At 48.3% G+C, this 22,906-nt stretch overlaps 1 protein-coding gene and 1 long non-coding RNA gene across 10 annotated transcripts in view; one reads left to right on the top strand and one right to left on the bottom strand.

The window, feature by feature from the left end:
* The window catches only part of LOC116833757 (uncharacterized), a 660,803-nt gene that overhangs the window by 571,115 nt on the left and 66,782 nt on the right, over nucleotides 1-22,906 (bottom strand). The window lies entirely within an intron of this gene.
* LOC142047622 (uncharacterized) lies at nucleotides 10,697-15,014 on the top strand. Its single transcript, XR_012656889.1, has 2 exons — nucleotides 10,697-10,736; nucleotides 14,967-15,014. It is a non-coding gene; the product is annotated as an uncharacterized LOC142047622 (long non-coding RNA).

The raw sequence follows: 22,906 nt of genomic DNA, 5'->3' as shown, positions 1-22,906 counted from the left end.
ATTGTCAGGCAGCACACTGGGCTAGATGGACCATTGGTCTGACTCAATATGACCACTTTTGCATTCTTATGTAAGCCATTTATGGCCTTGTCTACACTTGCAAGTTTCTGCACAGTAAAGCAGTTTTCTGTGGTGTAACGTCTGAGATGTACATACTGCCAAGCCACTTAGTGCGCAGAAACTGCGCAGTTGCAGCACTGTAAAAAAAACACCCCGACAAAAGGCATAGAGCTTTCTGCGCCAGGGCTACAGCCCCGTGGTGCCGGTGTAGACACCCTGGTCGATTACAGCACTGTGATTGGGTTCTGGGGATTGTGCCACAATCTCCATTCTCGCCTCTCTGATCTTCCATTTGAACTCTACTGCACTGACCTCAGGTGATCAGCCATGAACCCCATCCCTTAAATTCCTTAGGAATTTTGAAAGTCCCACTTCTGCAGAGGCTGATTATGATTACAGACCCATCCTAAAATTAGAGCACGATATTTTAAAGCTTTATCTAATCGTAAGGTAACACAATTCAAACATGTCGGCACAGAGGAGAAAGCACTCTGTCATTTCACATTTATTGCTACTGATCTCACTGACAAACTTTCTTTTCTCAGTGCTGCTCCAAGTGTTTTCCCTTTTCCTTCCAGCTGTGGTTACAGGACTGCAGCAGATCCCCAGGGCCAGCTTTGCTCTTTGACTTACATCCTTCACTTGTTTGGATAGAGCTGTGTTTGCCCCCAGTTTAATTCACATCTCAGGTACCACCAGATAGTTACAAAGGCTAAATTCCCATCACCATCAGTGGGAGGTTATCGTGGGCTGCAGGATTTAGTCCATGATTGGTCAAGGTGCTACAGCAGCTGCACTCTTACATTGTGAGTCCTGCAGCCTATTATCAAACTGCTCTGCCACTGCCATAGTCTGCAGGGTGGCCTGACTTTCTTAAAATCTGGCAGAAGAGACACCCTGGAATAGAGAAGGAAAATATCCTCAGCAGTCACAGCTGGCAGGAGCAGGAAAGGTTCAGTTTGTTTCTAAACTTCTCTTCCCTGCTCAAGCCTTTAATCATTCCTGTGAACCCTCTGCAATTTACCAGGGAAAACAACCAACCAGTGAACCAAACCAAACCAAACCAGGCTGTTCCGCCCAATGTAACAATCTATTGCCTTCCAAGGTTGAATACAAATCAGATCGTTCTATTCACCCAAGAGTTCCACTTCAAGGCCTTTTTATTTTCTAGTTCCAATCAGATCCTGTGCAACAGCATCATTGTTAATTCACCACCTGGTCACTTCACATTCACAAGTTCAAAAAGTTGGCAGGTCTAAGTCTTTCCTTCCACACCAACATGAAAAAAATCAGTGACAGAAAATACCCTAAAGCACCTCTGCTGCCTTGCACAGCAGCCTGGGGAAATACATGGGGAAAAGTGTTTTTCTCTCTCCTCCTGACACTGGGTAACATTTCTCTCTCCTCCTGACACCTCTGCTGCCTTGCACAGCAGCCTGGGGAAATACACGGGGAAAAGTGTTTTTCTCTCTTCTCTCTGAGTCTGTCTGAGATTCTGTCACAGGGACAAGGCTTAAGGATTGTGATGCAGCAGAAGAGTGTTAGAAGGGAGCCTTATTCCCTGTAAGGGGAAGAAAGTTTGCTATAGATTAACTAGAGCACCTGAAGCCAGTCACATGATAAAAAACCCCTGCTTCACTCAGAAAGTGTGGAAGTTGGAGCAGAAAGGATTGGTGTTGGAGCAGAGAACAGTTTGGAGAAGTGCTGTGGTGAGCTAAGAAGTCCAAGACCCTAGGTAAAGGGGCACCTGGCTTGTACAGAGGGAGGGCAGGAAGCCCCCCACAAGCTGAAGGGCAGGAGAGGGAAGTAGCCCAGGGGAAGAAAGTGTCAGTTTAAGTGGTTCACCACTATCCTCAGGGACCCTGGGCTGGGACCTGGAGTGGAGGGTGGGCCTATGTCCCTCCCTCTCCTCTCCACTCCCCTCCTCTAGGACACTAGTGGGGCAGTTAACATTCCACTGCAGGGGCAAGAAATGGTGCCCTGAACGCGCCCCCTCCCCAAGAAGAGAAAGCATGAGACCCACCAAAATAGTGCTGGCAATTTGCCACAGGATGCAAATGACATGTTAAGGCTTCATTGGTTTGCACATTCCTTTACTCCTTCATTAGTGATAAGGGTGCATGAGCTCAAAATAATCCAGCTCTGACTTTCACACTGTAGGAAACTTCCAGGCTCACAATAAAAAAAAAATCTTTCTAATCTGAGCAAGTTGAATCAAGTCCTTGTGAGATGATAAATACAGAGCCCCAGGACAACTTTCTTTCATCACATATTTTTAGAGTAGATCACATTCACTGAGTGGATCTCCTGCTAGCAAGTGTCTGTCCAGTGGCAGCACCCAGTGCGCATTCCCCAATTATAAACTCATCTTCAATATATTGGCCACTGAACCTAGCGAGGGGGGGAGGATCCCAATGGTCGGGCTCCTGCCTGAGCAAGCCCCTGGATCCCAAGCTGGGCAAGCCTGAGTCAGCCGGCCTGGGCCAGCTGTAGGGTTTTAATTGTACTGCAGACATACACTTGGTGTCAAAATCCCAGCTTTCTCCTCAGGGAATCAAGCCCTAGTCCCCCATGTGACAGGCAGGGAGAGTCACCACTATACTTGTGAGGTTGGAATTGACACTGCCCCTGCACAAGGACCCAGGGGAGCAGCTTGGGCAGCTCCTTGGCCAGCTGTGGCTGGCAGGAGACCCAGCGAGGCAGGAGTTGCTCTGGGTTCTATGCAGCGGAGATTAATGGGGAAGTGGGGAGTTTGTCTCTGATTTACAGGGAGCTTTGCCAGAGTGTAGGCTGTAGGTCACATGCTGGGGGGCTGTCACAGGCACACAGGCTTAGTGCTCTGGAACAGCTCTGAGTCAAATCCACACATGAGCCTCATCAGTGACACCCCCCAGGGGACACTCTCACTGGGGGAAGCCTTGTTGGCTTCAGGGCCTCCTGGGACTGATCTCGGACCTTTCAGCACCCGTGTTCCACACCAGGAGCTTCCTGCAGTGAGTCCACCTGAATCAGAGACCTCAGAAAGCCTTACGCACACACACACACCCTGGGAATCATGCAGCCCCAACTTCCACAGTCAGCATCATGGGCAACAGGTGGAGCCCAACTTTGGGGAGGCTAGCCCCCAGCTCCACCCCTTCTGCTCTTCCCCCTGGACAGAGCCCTGAGACTCCTTACCCACTCCCACAGCCCAAGACCCTGCCCCTCTATTGTGGCAGCCCCAGGACCACCTGCCCCCTCACTGCCCAAGACCCCCTCCATGGCCGGAGATCTGAGATCCTCTGTTCCTCCCCATGGTTGGAGTCCTGAGACCCAGTTCTCCCTTCTGACCCAAACCCTGAGACATCTCCCACAGCCTGAGACTCCCTACCCCTCCATGACGGAAGCCCCAAGACATCCTACCCCCAAAGTCAGAGGATCACCCATCCAGCCAGAGCCCTGAGCCCTCCTCCCACAACATGCTCAGAGGAGCCCCAGCCTGGCCAGAGCCCCAGCAGCTGCATCTTCCCTCTTCAGATCCAAAGCCACCTGCAAAAATTCCAAAGCTCATCCCTTCTTCTCTCTTCTGGAAGAAGAACCTGAGCTCTTGCTATGTGTTCCAGGGAGATTACTAACACACCCAGGAAGCTGAAAACCACATACTGTCTCCTCAACCACCCCCACAACCTGCATGTGGCATAATAAAAAGCAAAAATTTCCCCCACCAAACCCGCAACCGGGGTCTCGCAGCAGTGGTTGTGCTAGGAGAGGCAGTGACTCAGCCAGCGTTGTAAAACAGAAGGTTTATTAGTAGTCTGGAATCCAGCCTGGGACAGTTCTGTGTTAGCACAGGAAGCAGGAAGATTCAGCAATGTCCATCTTGGGGAGATCCAAAACTCAGAGCCTGGGCTCTCTTGTTGAGTCGCAAAACCAGCAGACTCCTTGCTTCCAACAGCTTAACCTCAGTCAGGGCCAGCTTTAGGCCGATTCAACCAATTTGCCTGAATCAGGCCCTGCCCCTATGAGGGCCCTGTGCCCAAGCCCCTGTACGGTGTACTGGCAAGAGCTGGTGGGCTGTACTGGGGTGGCCCGGCTTCCCCAGGGGGCATTTTAAAGGGCTTGGGGCTACCAACAGGGGCTGGACCACAGGCCCTTTAAATTGCCACCAGAGCCCCACTGCTGGAGCCCTGCAGTGGGGCTGTGGGGCTCTGGGGGCTATTTAAAAAGTCTGGAGCTCCAGTTGCTTCTACCGCCCCGGCCCTTTAAATAGCCACCAGAGCCCCACCACTTCCCCAGGGCTTCCTCGGCTATTTACAGGGCTGGGGTGGTGGAAGTAGGGGAGCTCTGGGCCCTTTAAATAGCCCCCGAGCCCTGGGCTGCTGCTGCTACCCCGTGGCTGAGGGAGGAGAAGGAGGCACTTACCGTACAGGGTGGGCTGTGCCCCCTACCCACAGCCAGCCCCTGCTGTGCCCCCTGCCTGCACCAGCCCCGCACCCTGTGCCCAGCTGGCATCAGCCCATCTCCATCCAGCCCCACATCCCTTGCCCTGCCTGCAGCCAGCCCCATGTCCACTGGTGCCCTGCAGTACCCAGGGCAGTAACTTTGCACACCTGCTTCAATGAGGGGGGCATGGAGCAGCTGGGACCCACACATGTGCACACCCAAAGGTGACCAGACAGCAAGTGTGAAATATCCGGACCAGGGGTGGGGGGTAATAGGATCCTAGATAAGAAAAAGATCCAAAAATTGGGACTGTCCCTATAAAATCAGGACATCTGGTCACCCTAGCACATCCCTAGGGAGTGGCAATGACCCACATATGTGAAACGGAGCTCATTTCTAGTTCAGGCCCATCTTTTTAAAAAAGAACTTCAGGTAACATACATCAGCATTTCCCAGACATGTCAGGCTCTATTGATACAAAAAATACATACTGTGGCACATCCCTTAAATCAGAATTTTTTATAGGGAACCGGTTGCTAAGAAATGAAAGGCTTTTTTTTATGTGTGGTTTTTTTGTTTTTTTTTTTAGTCATCCCTGGCGGGGCCCTGCTAAAAATGTTCCAGTTGGGCCCCGCACTTCCTAAAGCCGGCACTGAACACTGCCCTAGTGTGGGGGTGACAGGGCCTCCAGCATCGTGACATCTCAGCACTTTATACACCTTCCTGGAGCCTCCCAACCCCCCTGGGCTGTTGGGACTGCAACCCCAACCCTACTGATGAGAAGCAGACAAGCTACTGGCTCAGGGTCACACCAAGTGTCAGAAATATGGATGGGACCCAGAAGTCTTTCTTTCCAGGCACCTTCGCTAACCACTGCTGCACACTCCCTCCCACCACTGGCAATTACAAGCAGGCCCTTATGGCCGCTCCCCCTACCTTTGAGAGGGAGTGTGCTCCGCTGGAGTGACAGGACCAGGGGATTGGGAGTCAGGACTCCTGAGTTCCATTGCTGGGTTTCCTATTGGTTTCACTGCTGGTTGTTTTCCTTTTCCTGGGGGACTTTGGGCAAGTTGCTCCCCCCTCCAGGGCTCTGTCCCCAGCAGTCAAGTGGGCATTTAATACTTTCTCACTATTGGAAAGTGCTAGGAGAATCCACCAGCAAAAGCTGCTCTGACAGTGCTAAGCAGCATCTGACCATTCAAGGTCGGAGCGCACTGCTCAGGAGGAGGAGCGTTTGGCTCTGGGGTTTCACTTAAACCCAGTCTATAGAGAGGGGCCCAGCCATGGAGTTTGGCTCAAGAAGACCAAGTCTCCAATTTAAGGGTATTTTGAATTCCAATCCTGTGCTCCAAAGTGCTTAGTGTCATTGGCAAATTTTAGAAGCATGCTCTCTGCTCTATTTTCCAAATGGAAATATTGAATAGTACTGGACCCCGGACTGATCCCTGCCAGACCCACTAGGTACACCGTCTCTGTTGGACAGCAAAACATGGAGAAGGGCTCTTGGAGTCTGGGCTTTCAACCAGCTCTGCACCCACATTACACTGATTGCATCTAGACCATATTTCCCTCGTTCACTTGTGAGAATGTCCTACGGGACTGTATCAAAACCCTTAGTAACACCGAGATCGTTCCCATCTACAGTTTACCCACCTCCACTAGGCCTGGAACCCTGCCAAAGAAGGAAAGAGGATTGGTTTGGAATGATTTGTTCTTGACAAATCCATGCTCACTAGTCCTAAGAACCAAATTATCCTGTAGGTGCTGCTGACAAACTGATTGTTTAACAATGTATTCCAGTATCTCTCCAGCTGTGGAAGTGAGGCTAGCTAGTCTGTAAGTCCCAGGGATCTCTTTGTTCCTCTTTTAAAGATAGGTCCTGTCTTGTTCATGGATGGGAAGATGTTCTTTTTCAGGGATCTCAGATGAGAACTGGGGCACAGCACCTGGTTTGTTAAGGCCACAAAAATGGAGGCAGGAACCTCTTCTCTCCTGTTGGCAAAGAACTGCCGGAACCTAAAAGACAGGGACTCACATCCCTGAATGGGCTTTAAAAAAGGCAGTGGTTAAAAAGTTTGGCCCAGGCTATTTCTTGTTTCCACAGACTAGACATTTCAGCAAACTTTAGAATTCCTTGGTGCTAAACACTGAGAAATTCCCCTTTCTCCTTCACAGAGGGCTTTAACACCCCTTATCTGACTCAGGCTCATGACCGCCCAGAGTTCGAGAATTGTCCCTGTTCCTATTGGACAGACGGAGAGGAGCCTGAGGTCCAGAGAAGGGAAGTGAGCTACTCAAGGGCCTACACAGCAAGGCGATGGCAGAGCCAGAAGGAGAAGTCACCAGTCTTGACTCCTGTTCTAACAGACAAAAAACCTCCAGAGGCAGGGATAGAGCCCAGGAATCAAGATGGTGGGAAATTTCATTGAAACCGTTTCAGTCAGAAAATCCCATTCAGACTAAACCAGTTTGTTTCTCGAAATCATAACAAGTGGGATGAAAGTTCTTTGCAAAAATATTTTGTTGCAAAACAAAAGTATCTCCTGTTTGTCATAGGGTGTTAAATAGTCTCATCGCACACAGAGGAGACACTTAGATCTCAAACATTAGATAAGATGCTTCAGTCTGAGTTAAGTAGTTGCTGCTTTTAACAATTTCAAAATAAAAAAATACAAATAAAATAGAATATTTCAGCTATTCTATTATGTCATAATCTGCTCTGAGTAAACGTGATAGGACATCTCATATTATGCACTACTCCTAGTGACATTCTCCAATGGATCCCCATCCTCCACCCACCATCAGGTAGGTAGGAGTGGATCATTATTATCCCTACTTGAAAAAGGGAGAAGCAAAGGCTGAGAAAGGAGAATTGACTTGTCTTAGGTCACACAGCCAGCCAGTGGCAGAGTTAGGAATAGGACCCAAGAGCCCTGAGTTTCTAACTAATAATCGGATCTTGAATTTCAGACATTGAATGACCTGAATAAAGTGATCTCAGATGAGCTCCAGACAACAACAGTGCACAGTAATTATTCAGCAAGTATTTGAGGAGAACTGCAAAGTTAGAGAGAATCATGAACTGCTCAGAGACAATTAATGCAGAGAAGCAGCAAAATTCTTCAAACTTATACCTGGTTCTGACTCATTTCCTTGGTCTTAAAAGAGACAACAAGGACTTGAGTATCCTCCCTGTCAATAACCCCTGATCAGCCAGTCAGGGTAGAGACTGAGGCTGAGGGTTCTCACCAGAGAGCCCAAAGGATGGCCCAGGTCACTGGTGGGGATCACTGCCCAAGCACTATTTCAGCCCCACATTTTGGGTCAACCCACATCCACATACACACACATACTCCTACCTCATGGTGTTGGGAGGGGAACAGGAGAAAGGAAAAAAGAAGCAAAAGAAGAAGCAAAGGAGGGAGGGAGGGAGGGAGAAAAAGGTTGAACAAAAAGGACAACCCTAATGTCCCCAGTGATTCTAAGAGACAAAATCCCAGGTGTGGAATAAAATTCTGCCTCCTTAAGCTCATGTTTTCCATGCTAGAATTCAACTGTCACCAGATGGATCAGACTGAACAGGTTTCAAACCTCAAGGAGGCTTTTACCTTCTAAACAGGGACGGCTGTTTTCTAGTAAAATCACTAAAAGAGAAGGAGAAAACTCAAAAGAGGTTCCCCCTGGCGCTCACGTCCGTAAACCCGAATACTCTTTCAGTCCTCAAAGAGAACCTGGAGAAGGAGACTTGCTGAAGCAAAGCCACAGGGGTCTGAGGTTTCCCTGGCCCTCACCACAGTCCTGCCTGGTGATTCAGCATCTCTCTGTGAGGTCACCACCTCCCCACCACCTTTGACCAATAGTCTGAGGTCCTGCAAAAGGCCTTTGTGATGTCACTGCCACACCCCTCCCTTGCTGGGCCAATGTCCTGCCCCTGGCCAGGCACTTTGGAGGTTTGAGCTACTCTCTGTGGATCACCCCACTCAAGGAGCTTTCGCTCTAGGAAGCAAGCTGGCTAGACAGTAAAACATGAGACGCTGCTCCCAATGCTACACTCAGTTTTTCAGAAATTAGTCGACTTTATGGCCAGAGGAGACCATTAGAGCATCTAATCTGACCCCCTGCATATGATAGGCCTCCTGTATGACACAATAGCTACTTTTGAGGCAAACATTCCAGAAAGGCATCTAGTCTTCATTAAATGATACCAAGAGATGGAGAATCCACCACTTCTCTTAGCAGCTTGTTCCTGCGGTGAATCATCCTCGCTGTTGACTATTTGTGCCTTATTTGTAATATGAATTTGTCTCTTTTCACCTTCCAGCAATTGGCTTTTGTTATGCCTTTCTCTGCTAGATTAAAGAGCCCTTTAATACCCACTATTTTCTCTCCATTAAGGCACTTCAACACTTCAATGAAGTCACCTTTCAATCTTCTTTTGATAAGCTAAGCAGGTTGAGCTCTTTCAATAGCTCACTAGAAGGCATTTTTCTCCAGCCCTCAGAACATTTGGTGGCTCTTTGCTGCCCAAGCTCCAATTTCACAACATCTTTTTCAAATGAGACCACCAAAACTGGAGGCAGTATTCCAATATCAGTCTCACTGATGCCGTGTCACCTCCTGTGATGTTACTGACATAATCTGTAACTGTATAGCTCACCGTTGCAACCACTGTTCTATATTTACAGCCAATATTGTGTGAAAGTAGAGCAAGAGTCAGGATAGCTGTAACCCTTATAACGTGAGATTTTTAGAAGCGAAGATTGTGTGAGGCGAGTGGGAAAGAACTGTGTGAGAAGTTGTTGTGACCTTGAGTCGATAATGAGGAATGTAGACTAGCGTTTAAATAGAAGTGAGAAAAATAAGATAAAGATGACTTATGTATAAACAAAATGCAGCTGTTGCTTATTATTGTATGTAACAAAGAGTATAAATGCTGCTGTAATTGTTTACCTGTAGAGAGACCTGCCTAGGAGGGAGAAACACTGTGTCCTAGCGCACTCTCTCCCTCTACACAATTGCTTGAGAAATAAAAGTATCTGACTTTGCTGAATCCAACCAAAAAGTGAGAACTAGTTTTTCTCTGACAATCTGGGGGCTCATCTGGGATGGCATCACCTACTGAGACACAGGCAGCTGCTACAGATTGTTCTTCGAACCCCATGGCGCCCCAAGAGAGGTAAGAGACTTTTTGAAATCTCTATTGGAGTATCGGAGGAGGACTGTCCGTGGGCCGTCTGTCCCTGTTGGGCTCACGCCATCTTAACTGTGCAGCAAGATCAGATGCAGAGCAGTGCTGGGGAACTGTTCTGCCGCCCCCAATAAGGTTAGTTTATGCGGTGCTGGGGAACTGTTAGTTTGGCTGCCCCCAATAAAGTTAATGCATAAGAGAAATGCATTAGGTATGCACCAGTGCTGAGGGGTTTTTACCGCCTCAAGAGGGGTTGTTACCATCTCATAAGGGAAAGTGTATTGAGTCCAGACATAAGGTCCAGATGCATCATGGTATTTAGAAACAGAGGCCTTGGTGTGTGTGTGTGTGTGTCTTTGTACACAGTATGAACGAGAGATGCCGGAAAAACGCTCAGAGTATTCTGCAAAGCAATAGCTCGTGACCAAAAATATTCTAAAGCAAGCCCAGTAACTCCACCTAGAGAATCTCTAAAAGATCCTACCCATGGTGGGCTGACTCAGCCCGGCATCGTCCAGCGAGGAAGCTACCTGGGTCTAGGAGTGTGTGACCCATCTTCCCTCCCCCTTTTCTTTCCGTGTGCCTCTCCTGTGTGAGTGCCCTGTAGCATGAAATTCTTAGTTTATTAGCCTCTAGCAAACGGGTGTTTTCCCTTTGTGGGATTAAAAAATGGGTGGACAGTCACCCCCAAGGTTGCCCCAGCATATTACATGTATGTATATTATGGTCCTAAAACCTGCAAATATTTAAAAAATTAAAATCTTTACACGTGTAAAGGAAATGACCACAAGATGTAGCAAGGACATAAGGAAAGTAACACAACCCCGTTCTCAGGGGTAATTCATTATTTTTTGTCAAGGTCCAAAGTTGGTCAGGGTCTAGTCAAGGTCCAGACTCCAGTGTAAATAATAATAAATAACAACGATAATAAGTAAATAAAAAGATGTTGGGGTCCATTCAAGAGCGATTTGGGCCACCATCTGCCTATTGATTACCCTGCATTGACTCTGAAAGGTGATTTATCTCCACTCTCTTGGATTTGAAGAGCTGGTTAGTTTTACCCTTGGTATCCCACCAGGCTGAACACATTATCGATGGTGACACTAGGATTGAAGGATTCTATTGTATTATAAAAAACTGTAAATAAAGATGTGGTCTGAACATGAATGTTCTGTAATGAGGCTGGTTCCCCCAGTTCAGTTCCGAATGCTCTGCTAGAAATGCCCCTGGGACCCTGGCACTCCCCAGCAGGAGCGAAAGGAGAAACCCCCAGCTCTGCACGTAGCTCCAGGCTGATTCATCAGGGTGGGGGGAATTGACTTCTTTGCTGCTGAGCAGGGAGCCAGGGCAGTTCTCTGGGAATCAGGTGCCCAGCCTGACCCAGCTGCTTCATTGCCCTCTGGGGCCCTGCAGGCTTAGATTGTCCCTGAGGCCAGGCAGCCGCTCAGGGAGCTTTTCCAGTGTCGCTGGGAGGGCAGGAATATCCCACCGTGAGGGCCTAAGTTCAGCCATCAGGAAAGGCAGCAGCTTTGCTGCCTCCTTCTAGACAGAGCTCCAAGGCCGTGGTTCGCAGTCAGGGGTCCGGAGCCCCCTGGGGGGCAGCAAGCTGGGTTTGGGGCAGGAGAGAAATACCAGAAAGCAGGGCTGGGCTGGGGCTCAGGTCAGAAATCTGATTCCTTCCACCTGGGACTGAAGCCAAAGCAACTTAACTTCATGGGAGCCCCTGTGTTGCAGGGCCCTGAGCAATTGCTCTGCTGGCTTCCCCCTAATGACAGCCCTGGCTTTTAGTCTACTGCACATGGCTCCACGAAGGGTGAGGGTCTCCAAGCCTGGACTCCAGTCTGAGCCCAAATGTCTACACTGCAGTTTTTAGCCTCACTACCTGAGCCCCAGGAGCTCAAATCAGATCATCCAGGCCAGCCCCCGGGCCACAGGGATTTTATCACAGTATAGATGCCATCTCAGGGTATGTCTACATTGCAATGTAAGCGCAGAGTTAGTAGAAGTCATGTCAGCAGCACCAACACATAAACCTAAACCACAAGGAAAAGACCCACCCTCAAATAAGCTGGACAGTGTCCTTCTCCCTACGGTTCGTAAGTCCAGCAACCAAAAGACCTTTGACATGAGCCATCCCCTCTCTGCACCCCACTCACAGCTATTGTCCTTAATGCAAGCCCAGAGGTGCTTCTGTAGAGTTCATCTCCCATCCTGAGTAGAAAGGGGTGGGAAATAAGAAGGCACCGTACTCACTATGTTGTCTAGGGACTCACTCATCGCTCTACAGCCACCCTGTCCTAACATTGATCTAACCCCTAAATTTCAGTATTAGAACCAGGCCCTGGCCTACATGCCTTTGGGAACCATGTTCCCTGCCTAGCAAGTGCTATTGAATTGAGGGTGAGTCCCTCAATCGGGGTCTGCCAAGCACAGTTCTGCTGCCCTCGATTCACACAACAAGGATAACAACCCTTTTTTTCTCCTGCCCCAATAACATGGAGACTGGGAATTCAACACCAGCCAAAAGTGATCATTTCAACAAGCAACCCAACATATTTCCAACATACTGTAAAATCCACATGCAGACTCATACATGAAACCTTGCAAGAAAATCTTCCTGAGAGGGTCTGAAGCACCTGCTGCTGGAGGGAAAGAGGGAGCCCTGGGATTGAGGTCCACTGGGAATAGGAGGAGGCTGTGGGTTGGAACAGAGAAGAAGGATGAGGAGGAGTAGGTGCTGGTTGGGAGTGAGGAGCAGTGAGCATAGGAGGGGCTGTGGGTTGGGACTAAGAGGCACTGGGACTAGAGGGGACATGGGTTCGGGCTGAAGGGCATTGTCAGTTGGAGATCCAGCAGGACAGGGGAAGGCAGCAGGTGATTCTAATTCCTTAGGGATATTCTGCGTGTTTGTGTGTGTGCAGGGGAGGAACAAGTTATACGCCCAGAGGCTTTTATTCCTCCAGCCTGCAAGGACATAGGGGATGTCAGGAAATTGCCTGTTCAGCCCCCCCACACACAAAGGCCCTTCTTAGGAAAGGCAAAATCCTGAAGAGAAAAAAGTAACACCAGAGAGGACTCCAGAAAGACAGATCTTTAAGGCCTTGGTAAGTCATTTATCACCTGACCAGGGACTTGAATTGCGGACTCTCAGATTAAGAGCCTGATGCTCTGCCAACTGAGCTAGTCTGGCTCACAAAGGAAGCAAGCAAGTTGGTGCAAAGGTGAAGCTAGTCAAAAAAAAAGAGAGCAGGAAACAATAGGGGAAACCTGCTGCTCTCTCTCTCTTCCCAGCCCTGGCCTGGTATTAGTGCTGGTTAAAAAGAGGGGAAAATATCGGCATCTACCAGCCTTTTATACCTGTACAAGAATCAGGCATAATACAGATGTGCCCATCTGCAAGTGCCAAATGGTTGAATTGGCTAATGCAGCCTGTAGATGTCCAGGGCACTCTGGGATATAGAGCCAAGTGTCCATCACCATATTCAAAGGGATAATGATAATGAGAGGAAGGGTCACAATTGACTCAGTTGTGGCATACAAAGGTGCACATTTAGCAGTTACATTGGGAAATTCTGGCTCCTTCTCAGGCTCAGGTTGGCTACCCCGGTCTAGATGTAGAAGTTACAACATTTAAACTTGAATGAGGGGCAAATTTCCCCATCGTTTCACACCTTTACATCCAAACACGATGACTTTCTGAATGAACCCTCCTCCTTCAGCCAGAAGATCTTGGGGTGGATGTAGGAGTCACTGGGTAAAATTCTCTGGACTCTGTTCTGAATCAGGTCAGAGCAGAGGTACCTAGTGATCTAGTTTGACTGTAAAATCTATATATCAACACCAAATATAATGTGAAATTAATCCTCAGAAACGGCTGTTCCCCACCCAGATCTCAGCAAAGGGCTCTCCAAGGAAGGGGGCTGTTGAGGAAGGAAAGAAGAAAGATGTCCTTCTCTCCCTGGAGGAACTGAGCTCTGTGCTTTGGACAGAAAGGAAGGGAAGGAAATGGCCACACGATGGCAGCAGAACCTAAGAAATGAAACACAACAGGCTTCTGTGCACATTGGTTCTGAATAGTGAACAAACCTGACTCTTGTATCATGAAAAGCCAAAAAGCCATTTCTTTCTATGACCCGGAGAAAAGAATTCCAATAATTCCTGCCCATTTACTTTTGAATTATTTTACATTATAAAGAAAATTGTAACAAAATTAGTCTGAACTTGAGCTGCCTGTTATAAAAGCTGGTCCCCAATTCAGTTCCAACTGCTCTGCTAGAAACATCCCCAGATCCCTACTCACCCAGGAAGAGAAAAAAGAGAAAACCCCCCAGGCACTGCCCTTGGCTCCAGGCTGCAATCCTGGGGTGCAGGTGGGGACTGATTGTTTGCTGCTGAGGAGGGAGCCAGTATTGGCCTCTGGTGCTCTGCTCCTAGCATCTGCCCAGCCCAGGCTGTCCTCTGCCTCAGTTGCTGCTTCCAGCCTGCTCTAGAGTCAAACATGCAGGGCCCCCAGGGGAACAGAGGCTGGGACAGGGCAGCAGCCTGGGCTGGGCTGAGAAGATGCTGGGAGTTCTCATTCCCTGAGAACTCACCTGGTTCCCTTCTCAACAGTAAACAAATCAATTCCACGCCCCCTCCCCAGAAAAATCAGCCTGGAGCCAAGGGCAGCAGGGGACAATTCCCTTTAGTTCCCACCGAGGCAGGAGAGAACCCAGGGTGTTTCTAGCAGAGCTTATGGAACTGACATGGGGAAACCAGCCTTTAATAACAGGCAGTTCAAGTTTAAGCTAAGTGTTTTTAATAAGTTTTACAACATTAAATAACCCTTCAATCCTAGTGTCACCATCCATAAAATTGCTTCAGCCTTACAGGTTCCCTAGTGGAAAACTAAACATCTCTTTAAACACAAGGGAGTGGAGATCAGTCAGTGTTCAAAATCATCCCATACAGAAGAACCATGTTGTGGTACATACTGGTCCCATCATGTGACCATTGCCTTTGCCTCCTCTCTGTTAAAAGTTTTAGTATTTTGCACAGAAACTTTCTTCCCTCAGGAGAGACCTGGGAACCAGGGCTGCCAGCAAGACAAACACCTTTAAGAGGAGGCGTAACCTGTCAAAAAATCATCTCCCTACTTCAGTTCAGTGACAGCCTGAAATGTTTCTTATCCCAGCAGAGCCGGAGGATTGAAAGCAGCTACACCAAACCTCTGTGTAGGTCACAGGAATGAACACAAACACTTCCTTGTATCTGAAGAGATGTTTCATTTTACCTTTGGTAAACTACAAGATGAAAGGGAAAGGCAGTGGTAGTGTCAGATATAAAGAGTGAAACACGAAACAATCATCATAGTTATGCCCATAGTGATTACAAAATATTTCTATATCCTTCTTATTATCATCAGTGTATTATTTTCTCTGGCATCTAGACATTGACTAGACCTTGACCAAGAAATTTGGATCTTGATAAAATAACTACCCCTCGTTAAGGTAATGGACTTGACACCCACTCAGGTGTCTCCACGCAGGTTCAAGTACTAACAACAGTGGCTGCCTTACAGCCATAGCTTTTAATCAGGGCAATACATTGACACAAATTCCTGTTGAATAATTTCTCAGTCATAGTCCATCGCCCACATTCCTTAAGGCACTGGGCCACCATGTGAACATTTCATTTTCCTCCTCAATTTCACACAGACACATTTTCATTTGCACAGATCCATGAACAGCAAAACTTCCCTGTGTCTCTTGTCTGAGGCTTTTCTATGCCAAGGACCACTTGATCTGCAGTTAGCAACTCCACCACTGAGCTATACCTCCATGACAACAGGAGCATGGAACCATGATCTGCAGGGCTTTGAAGGACAGATCCTGCTTCATCAAGCTCTTTTGACATTCCCAGAGCACAGGTTGTTTTAAAAATGGGGTTTGATTAAACTTCTTAGCTGTGGTAAACACCACAGCTTGCACACCCACTGATATAGCTTCTCCTACTGACATAGCGGCCACCTCTTGGGGAAGTGGATTAACTACACCGACAGGAAAACTCTCTCCCGTCAGCATAAAGCAGTGGTTCTCAAACTGTGGGGCAGGACCCCAAAGTGGGTTGTGACCCTGTTTTAATGGGGTCTCTAGGGCTGGTGTTGGACTTGTTGGGGACTGGGGCTGAAGCCAAAAGTCTGAGCCCCATCACCCAGGGCTGAATTCCTCAAGCTTTGGTTTTGCCCTCCCCCCCGCTGGGGCAGAGCTCAGGCTTTGGCTCCCCTCTCCTCCTAGTGTGGAGGGGCTTGGTGCTTGGTCCCTCTTTCCAGGGCCATATAGTAAGCTTTCTTTGGCAGAAGGGGGTTGTAGTGAAAGGAAGTTTGAGAAACCCTGGCATAGGACATCTCCATTAATGAGCTGCAGCAGCATAGACTCAATCTTTACTTGCCCTTCGTCTCTGAATATATCTAGACTTGGCTCCCTGTGGCACTATGGGTGATTAGACACTGAAAGTACAGCCATGGAGACACCACACACCAGCCTTGCCTAGCTGGCAAGAAGCAAACCTCCACAGGAAGACCCCTATGGTGTCATAGCCCAGCTCCCTAAGCCATTACCAGAAGGGCTTTTCTATACTATGGTTCTGTTCTCACTGAAGGGTCATTTTCAATTGTTTGCTCAGACCAGCTTCCCCAGCACACTCACTGCTGTGCAGCTCTGTACATGTGGCCATGGCTGAGCAGCAAGAATTCCTGCCCATTTCCCTTCTGGCTAGAGCAGGATGAGAGTGTGTGGTGAATGATGATGCTATACAGTGTTCATTCCCTACCTGGACAATTCAGAAAGTCCTTTTTCCCATTGTACCTCCAGCACCTTCCCACACTGCTGGGATCCTTCCTTCATCTCCCCTCAGACCTCTGTCCCTCACCCCCAGTTCTGGGATACTCTCCCAACACTGTCCAACTCCTCTGCTGGCAGGATCCCTTCCCATTCTTTTCATTTCCTGCCTCCCCTCTGAGGAAAGCCTCTACACTGTTAATTGAACCCAGTCCAGAGGGGTGAAACCAGGAATCCTGGCCACTAGACCATATGGGACTTATACAGCTGAAAGCCATTTACACCTTCACTAACACATTTACACATTCACATTCAATAACATTTAAAAGTAACCATTCAAAAAGACTTCAGAAACAGACTTCAAGAGAAACTGCAGAGTTACAATTTATTTGCAAACTTAACACCATTAATTTGAGCTTGAATAGGGACTGGGAGTGGATGGCTCACTACAAAAGGAATTTTCCCTCTCTTGGTATTGACATCTCCCCATCAAATATTGGGAGTGGACCACATCCACCCTGACTGAATTAGCCTTCAACACTGGTTCTCCCTTTGTAAGGTAACTCCCTTCCACTTCATGTTCCAATATATATTTATGCCTGTATCTGCAATTTTCACTCCATGCATCTGAAGAAGTGGGCTATTGACCCACGAATGCTTATGCCCAAATAAATCTGTTAGTCCTTAAGGTGCCACTGGACTCCTCATTGTTTTTATGAAATGAAAGCAAAACTCTTTCTAAACTGATCTTAACACTTTCAATGCCCTTACAAACTTAGATGCTTCCTCCCCACAGGCTGGCTGGTTGCATTTCAGCCAGGCTCTCCCCTTTGATCAGCGTTTCAGTTTCTTGGTGTGGTGGTGTCTGTAGATGTAGGTGGCAGAGAGAGATAAAACATGACAAATGTCTTTCCTTTTATCATGTCCTTTCTTCCCTTGTGGCTTTGCCCCCCCTTCAGAGTCAGGTGAGCATCACTGCGTCTCTCCAAGCAAGGTTGAGCAATTCCCCTCATGTAACTTCAGGTAGGTGAGTCACTGCATTGTAGCTCCCTTGATGGACAATAGCTGTTGATGGTCTGTTTGACACCCTGTCCGGGCGTTGCTTACTTTCCTTGCTGTTGTTACTGGGGAGCTAATATCTGGCTGATTCCCCAACCTTACAGCATAGTGACAACCATACTACACAATTCTCATAACTTCATATGCATTAATGGTATACATCTATGGGTAGAGAAATGACTTTCAGCAGAGCAGATCATTTCTTTTCCTCCAATATCTTACAAGTCATGCTTTATATGTAAGATCATGATTATATGAAAATGAGGAATATGGGGGTTACAGCACGCTCCCCCAAAGGTATAGAATGTCACACTGAGATTCTATTTTCATTTGTTATGTAACCAGTTTTGACCTCTGTGCCTAACACTTATAATCACTTAAAATCTATCTTTCTGTAGTCAATAAGTGTATTTTAATGTTTCACATTGACTTGTAAAATTGTCCAAAGTGCTTGGGAAAGCTGCTCAGATTAAAAAGGCTGGTGCATGTTCACTTTCTTTTTGAGGAAGTGGCGAATTAATTAATGAGCTTGCATTTTTCAAGATGTTTTGAGCAGTGTAAGATGGTACATTTCTGAGGTGCAAGGCTGAGGGCTGGGGAGATATGCTTGTGTCTCTCTATGTATAATTGAGGAATGGCTTATAGAGCATTCATGCAATTTAGTTGGGTGCATTGCTGCATGTTGTTGGCTGAGTGATCACAGCACCAAGAGGGGTTTTGCTGCTTGTCACTAGTGCAGCATTGTAAGACACAGCCCAGGCTGGAGAGGTAAGAGGACAGAGCAGTCCCACAGTTTGGGATTGTACCCTACGGATCCCACCACACAGAGACCCTCCTGTGACAAGCTGTGGTAATATTGTGCTTAGTAGTCTGCCTTGTAGCTTCAACAGCTGCAGATGCAAGATGAATTACAGGAACTTTGACCTTTTTTCCACATTTGTCCAATGCCGCCTTTTGACACTTGTCAGCAAAACGACCCGTTTCTTTTGCAAGCATGTGTATGGGTAGCCAGAGACGGGCTTCTCCGTTAACAAAAAAGATTGACCAAAAGGTGACAAGAGGAGGCACGTTCAGCAAGGCAGCACTGGATGCTGGATCCTGAATCTGCTCTTTATCCAGCAGGTCTCTTGGCAAGCTCTGCCATGGTGCCACTCTCTGGGACTTCTCCTCTAACTGCTCCATTTTTCATCAAGAACAGTAACATGGAAGGTGAAAGGACAGTAATTCTACATTTCCTGCAACCGCTGCAGAGAACCCTCCAGAAGGGTCTCTGTGCATAGATATCCTCGGTGAATTGCATGGGTCCCTGACACAGGCTTTCATGTCACAGCAATTGCAGTCTAAGCAACCTCTTTGCCTATGCAATAGCCTTTTCATCAAGTCCACACTGACGATTTGATTCTCTCCAACGCTCCGCTGGAAAGAAGCCTTTTCCTTAACAAACAATTACTTGGGTTGTCAAGGGAGGTCTCCTCTGTTTCCTAGGCAGACAAAGGACAATGTGAGCAGAGGAGACAAAAGCCATAGAACAAGGCACCACTGGGAGTTGAAACCAGGATCTCCTATTTACTAGACAGCTCCTTTAGCTCCTTCTTCAATAGCCTCTTTGCAACCATTCCACTTGATGGTCCAAGACAACATCTTCAGATTCCAAAATACAGACATTCCCCACTTCTCTTAAGACTTGCAGACTTTTTGCTTTCTGGCTCTGTGCACAGAAAGCCACAGCTTCTAACATGCACTTCTCCCACAAGATGCTCTGATCATATACTGATTAGTACTCTGTGTTTCAGTCTCAGCAACTTCAGATCAACTCTGAGTCATGGTAACCTTTCCATCAGCTCCAGACTTACCATTTAACACTTTCCAAGACTTAGCTGCAAGGAAAGCTCTCTGTATCTTGAACAAGGATTGTGCAGTGAAGTCTTTTCTTTTCATGAGAAGAGATACAAAAAAAGGAGCCTGACAGAAAAGTCAGCAAAGAGTCCTGTGGCACCTTATAGACTGACAGACGTTTTGGAGCGTGAGCTTTCATGGGTGAATACCCACTTCATCGGATGCAGCAAGGAAGAACTGTCAGGCCAAACCAAGATCTCCTGGTGAGTAGGAAGGCTCTTCAGCCAGCTCTTCCCAAAGGCCATTATCTAGAGACCACTTCCCACAGAGACTAATTATGGTTACGGACCCATCCTGAAATTAGAGCAGGATATTTAAAAGCTTTATCTCACAGTAAAATAACACAATTCAAACATGTCAACACAGAGGAGAAAGCACTCCTTCATTTCATATTTATTGCTACTGATCCCCTGCCAAACCCACAACCAGGGTCCTGCAGCAACGGCTGTGCTAGGGGAGGCAGTGACTCAGCCAGCGTTGTAAAACAGAAGGTTTATTAGTAGTCTGGAATAAAGCCTGGGAAAGTTCTGTGTTAGCACAGGAAGCTTCAGCAATGTCCATCTCGGGGAGACCCAGAACTCAGAGCCTGGACTCTCCCCTGGAGTCCCAAACCCAGCAGACTCCTTGCTTCCAACAGCCCAACTCAACCAGGCCCTTTGCCCCTCTTCTGTCCTTTGTTCTGTTTCCCTGGAAACCTGGTCACCTGGCCTCCAGCTCTTTCCTTGTTCTCCAATTCATCCGAGCCAGCTGGCTCCTTGCAGCAGGTGCACCCCGGCCATCAGTTGCTAGGAGACAGAATTTGTGGCCATTGTCTAGGCCCAAGCAGCTAGACAGCAGCCACACCTACCCTTTAGGGGTCTCTGCCAAGATTAAACACCCGTGTCCCACCACCTAGATCAGTGGTCCCAAAACTTTTGAGGGTTACGGTCTCCCCATTTACCTTTGTCCATACACCCCAAATCCACAGCAGGGACTGGGGCCACAGCTATGAGGAAGGGACACAGAAAGGGGTAAGGGGGCTGACGCAGGGGCCAGAGCTGGGGGTAGGGGCTGAGACTGGCAGTGGAGCCCCAGGAGCAGTGCTGGCAGCCAGGGCCAGCAGCTGGGGCTGGGGCCAGGAGCAGAGCTGGGTCGTGATCCCTTCCATGCAGTACCTAGGACATCTATTACTGAATCACCAAGGCTTCAGCTCCTTTGGGGAATTTCCAGCTGCCCAATCCTGCTGCTATTCCAGGGGAGCAATTCCTGACTACAGTTAGCATTTATCTCAGCCCCGTTCTGTGCATCACAGGTTTCTCTAGGAAAGGGCAGTGAATGGTTCTAGGGTCCAGTGATCCTCATTCAAATCAAGCTAGAACCTGAGACTCCTTCCCCTTTCCCAGGCTGTGGGAGGGGAGGCATTTCAAAGAGGTCTCAGAGCTATAGCACGTGGCTAAGGAAAGAGAAAAAGCCTCATATCCCCCTCTGCTCTGGGTTTACTCCTGAAGCCTCTGCCACTCACCTAGTGCCCTATGGCTCATCCCTGACCCTTGCTGCTGGTCCTTGCTAGAGACTTGCTGTATAGGAGCAGAGGCAGCGCAGGAGCCTTCTGGGGACACAGATCTGAAGCTTTCAGAGACACACATTGTCTGAGACATCAGAGCGCTGTAAATCCTGCAGCCACCCCCTCAATCAGGGGCCTGTTCTAGCCCTGAGTCTGGGCTATCGCAAATCCTCCCACAGAGCAGGGTGCCCACAGATTACAGCCTGAAAATAGGCATGTGACACTAACTCCTGTTCTCCCTGACAGGGCCTCCCCTAGACCAAGTGACATCCCAGGCAAGAAGTGTCTTCAGTACCCCTGCTCCATATGTTAAACCATTGAATACTTTATTTTTTATTGCATTTGTAGCTCAGTTCATTTTCTCCAGGTTCGCCCATCGGTATGTGCCAGGGTGAGCACCACCAATGTGCATGAAATTTGTGCTGCCCTGCCCCTCACTGTGATGGAGTTTCTGTAGCATAGTGGTTATCACATTTGCTTATCATGCAAAAGGGCCTCAGCCCAAAACTGGGTATAAATATGTTGGCTTCCTTTTCCCAGCTCTCCTTGCTGTCCAACAAGGCGTTCATCCTCCTGCCACTGGCCTATCCCTGGGATAACCCCAACCCCCGCACGATAGAGGATGGTGACATCAGTGGACAAAGTACTTTGGTGTCAGCCTGGGGAACTAGAGGAATTAGGCCAGTTGCCTTTTGAATGCTTGTGGCTTGGTCTCCTCTGCCCTTGGAGGTTGGCCTGTGGAGGCCAGCTCTTCCTGTTGGCCTCCTTTGCCAAAGGAGGAAGTGAGTAAGGAATGGGGCAAAAGAAGAAAGTCAAGCTGAGGAAGGCAGGGCAGAAGCTAAGCGCATCATTGCAGCTAAGTGGTGTTAGTAGTAGCCACCATTCATTCTGCCAAAGCCTGGGGAGGTGCAGTTGGCTGCTGGGAGGTAGAATCCTGTGCCTGCCTCTTGGCATCCCAGGGGTGGGTACTTGGACTCCAGGAGAAGAAAAAGTGGGGTTCTGAGTGGAAGGAAAAGATGTAATGGGGGAGTCCTAGTGGGCTGCTTTCTGACAAGATGGTTTTCCGGTTTAGGCTTGGGAGAAGCCTGCGAGCTGTGGGTGGAGTTGTTCCAGTGAGAACCGCTGCTCTTGTCTTGTAGACCTGGGGGCACCAGTGACAGCTTGCGAGGGGGCAGGTGCTGGCTTGAGTGAATGGGTTATAGGAAACCCCAGCCTGTCCCTCTGGGGCCAGGTCTACTGCTTGTCTCCTGTGCTGTGACAGCCAAATTTAAATCTTCCTAGCATGTGCTGCAGCTCGTCTATTAAGCCTTCCTGGCTGGCCTGACTGTTGCCAAAGTAGCTCAGTTGGGAGTTCATTAGTTTGAAGATCTGAAGGTTTCTGGCCTGATGCCAGGCTTTAGCACCCTCTTCACCCTGGGCGTGTCATGCTGGGCTTTCTTCTGGGTGTGCAGCTGTGCCTTGAACTCACAAGTTTTCCTAATTTCAGAGGCAACACTTGCAGAAGGCGTGTGTGGGGTCATGTGCCCCACCTGGGTTAGCTATCGCCTGCTACATCATGTGGTGCTGCCAGTGCAGCAAGGAGGTGCCTGGGGCAGCGAACGGAAAGGGGAGGCACGTCCGGCTTTTCAGCAGAAATTTGGCCCACTCAGTCCCTCTCGAGGGAAAGGACTTGCTGCCAAAAGTGGTGGTGGTTTTTTTTTTGCTGCTTGGGGCAGAATAAACGCTGGATCTGGCCCTGCTCCATGGAAGACAAGTTGTTAAATCCCAGATGAGTGGAGTTATTTCAGTTAGCCTGAGTTCTTAGGTCTTATCCTGAGGATATTGTCCCATCATGGGGCCATTTCCCACCTCTGTTTCATACAGAAGCACAATTTTCCTTGCACAGACACAGGAACAGCAAGATCTTTCTCTGTCCCTTGT

Source organism: Chelonoidis abingdonii, chromosome 1 (assembly GCF_003597395.2).
Source record: "Chelonoidis abingdonii isolate Lonesome George chromosome 1, CheloAbing_2.0, whole genome shotgun sequence".
Taxonomy (NCBI): Eukaryota; Metazoa; Chordata; order Testudines; family Testudinidae; genus Chelonoidis; species Chelonoidis abingdonii.
Note: the sequence above shows the minus strand (reverse complement) of the source record. Positions and strands in the feature narration are given on the sequence as shown.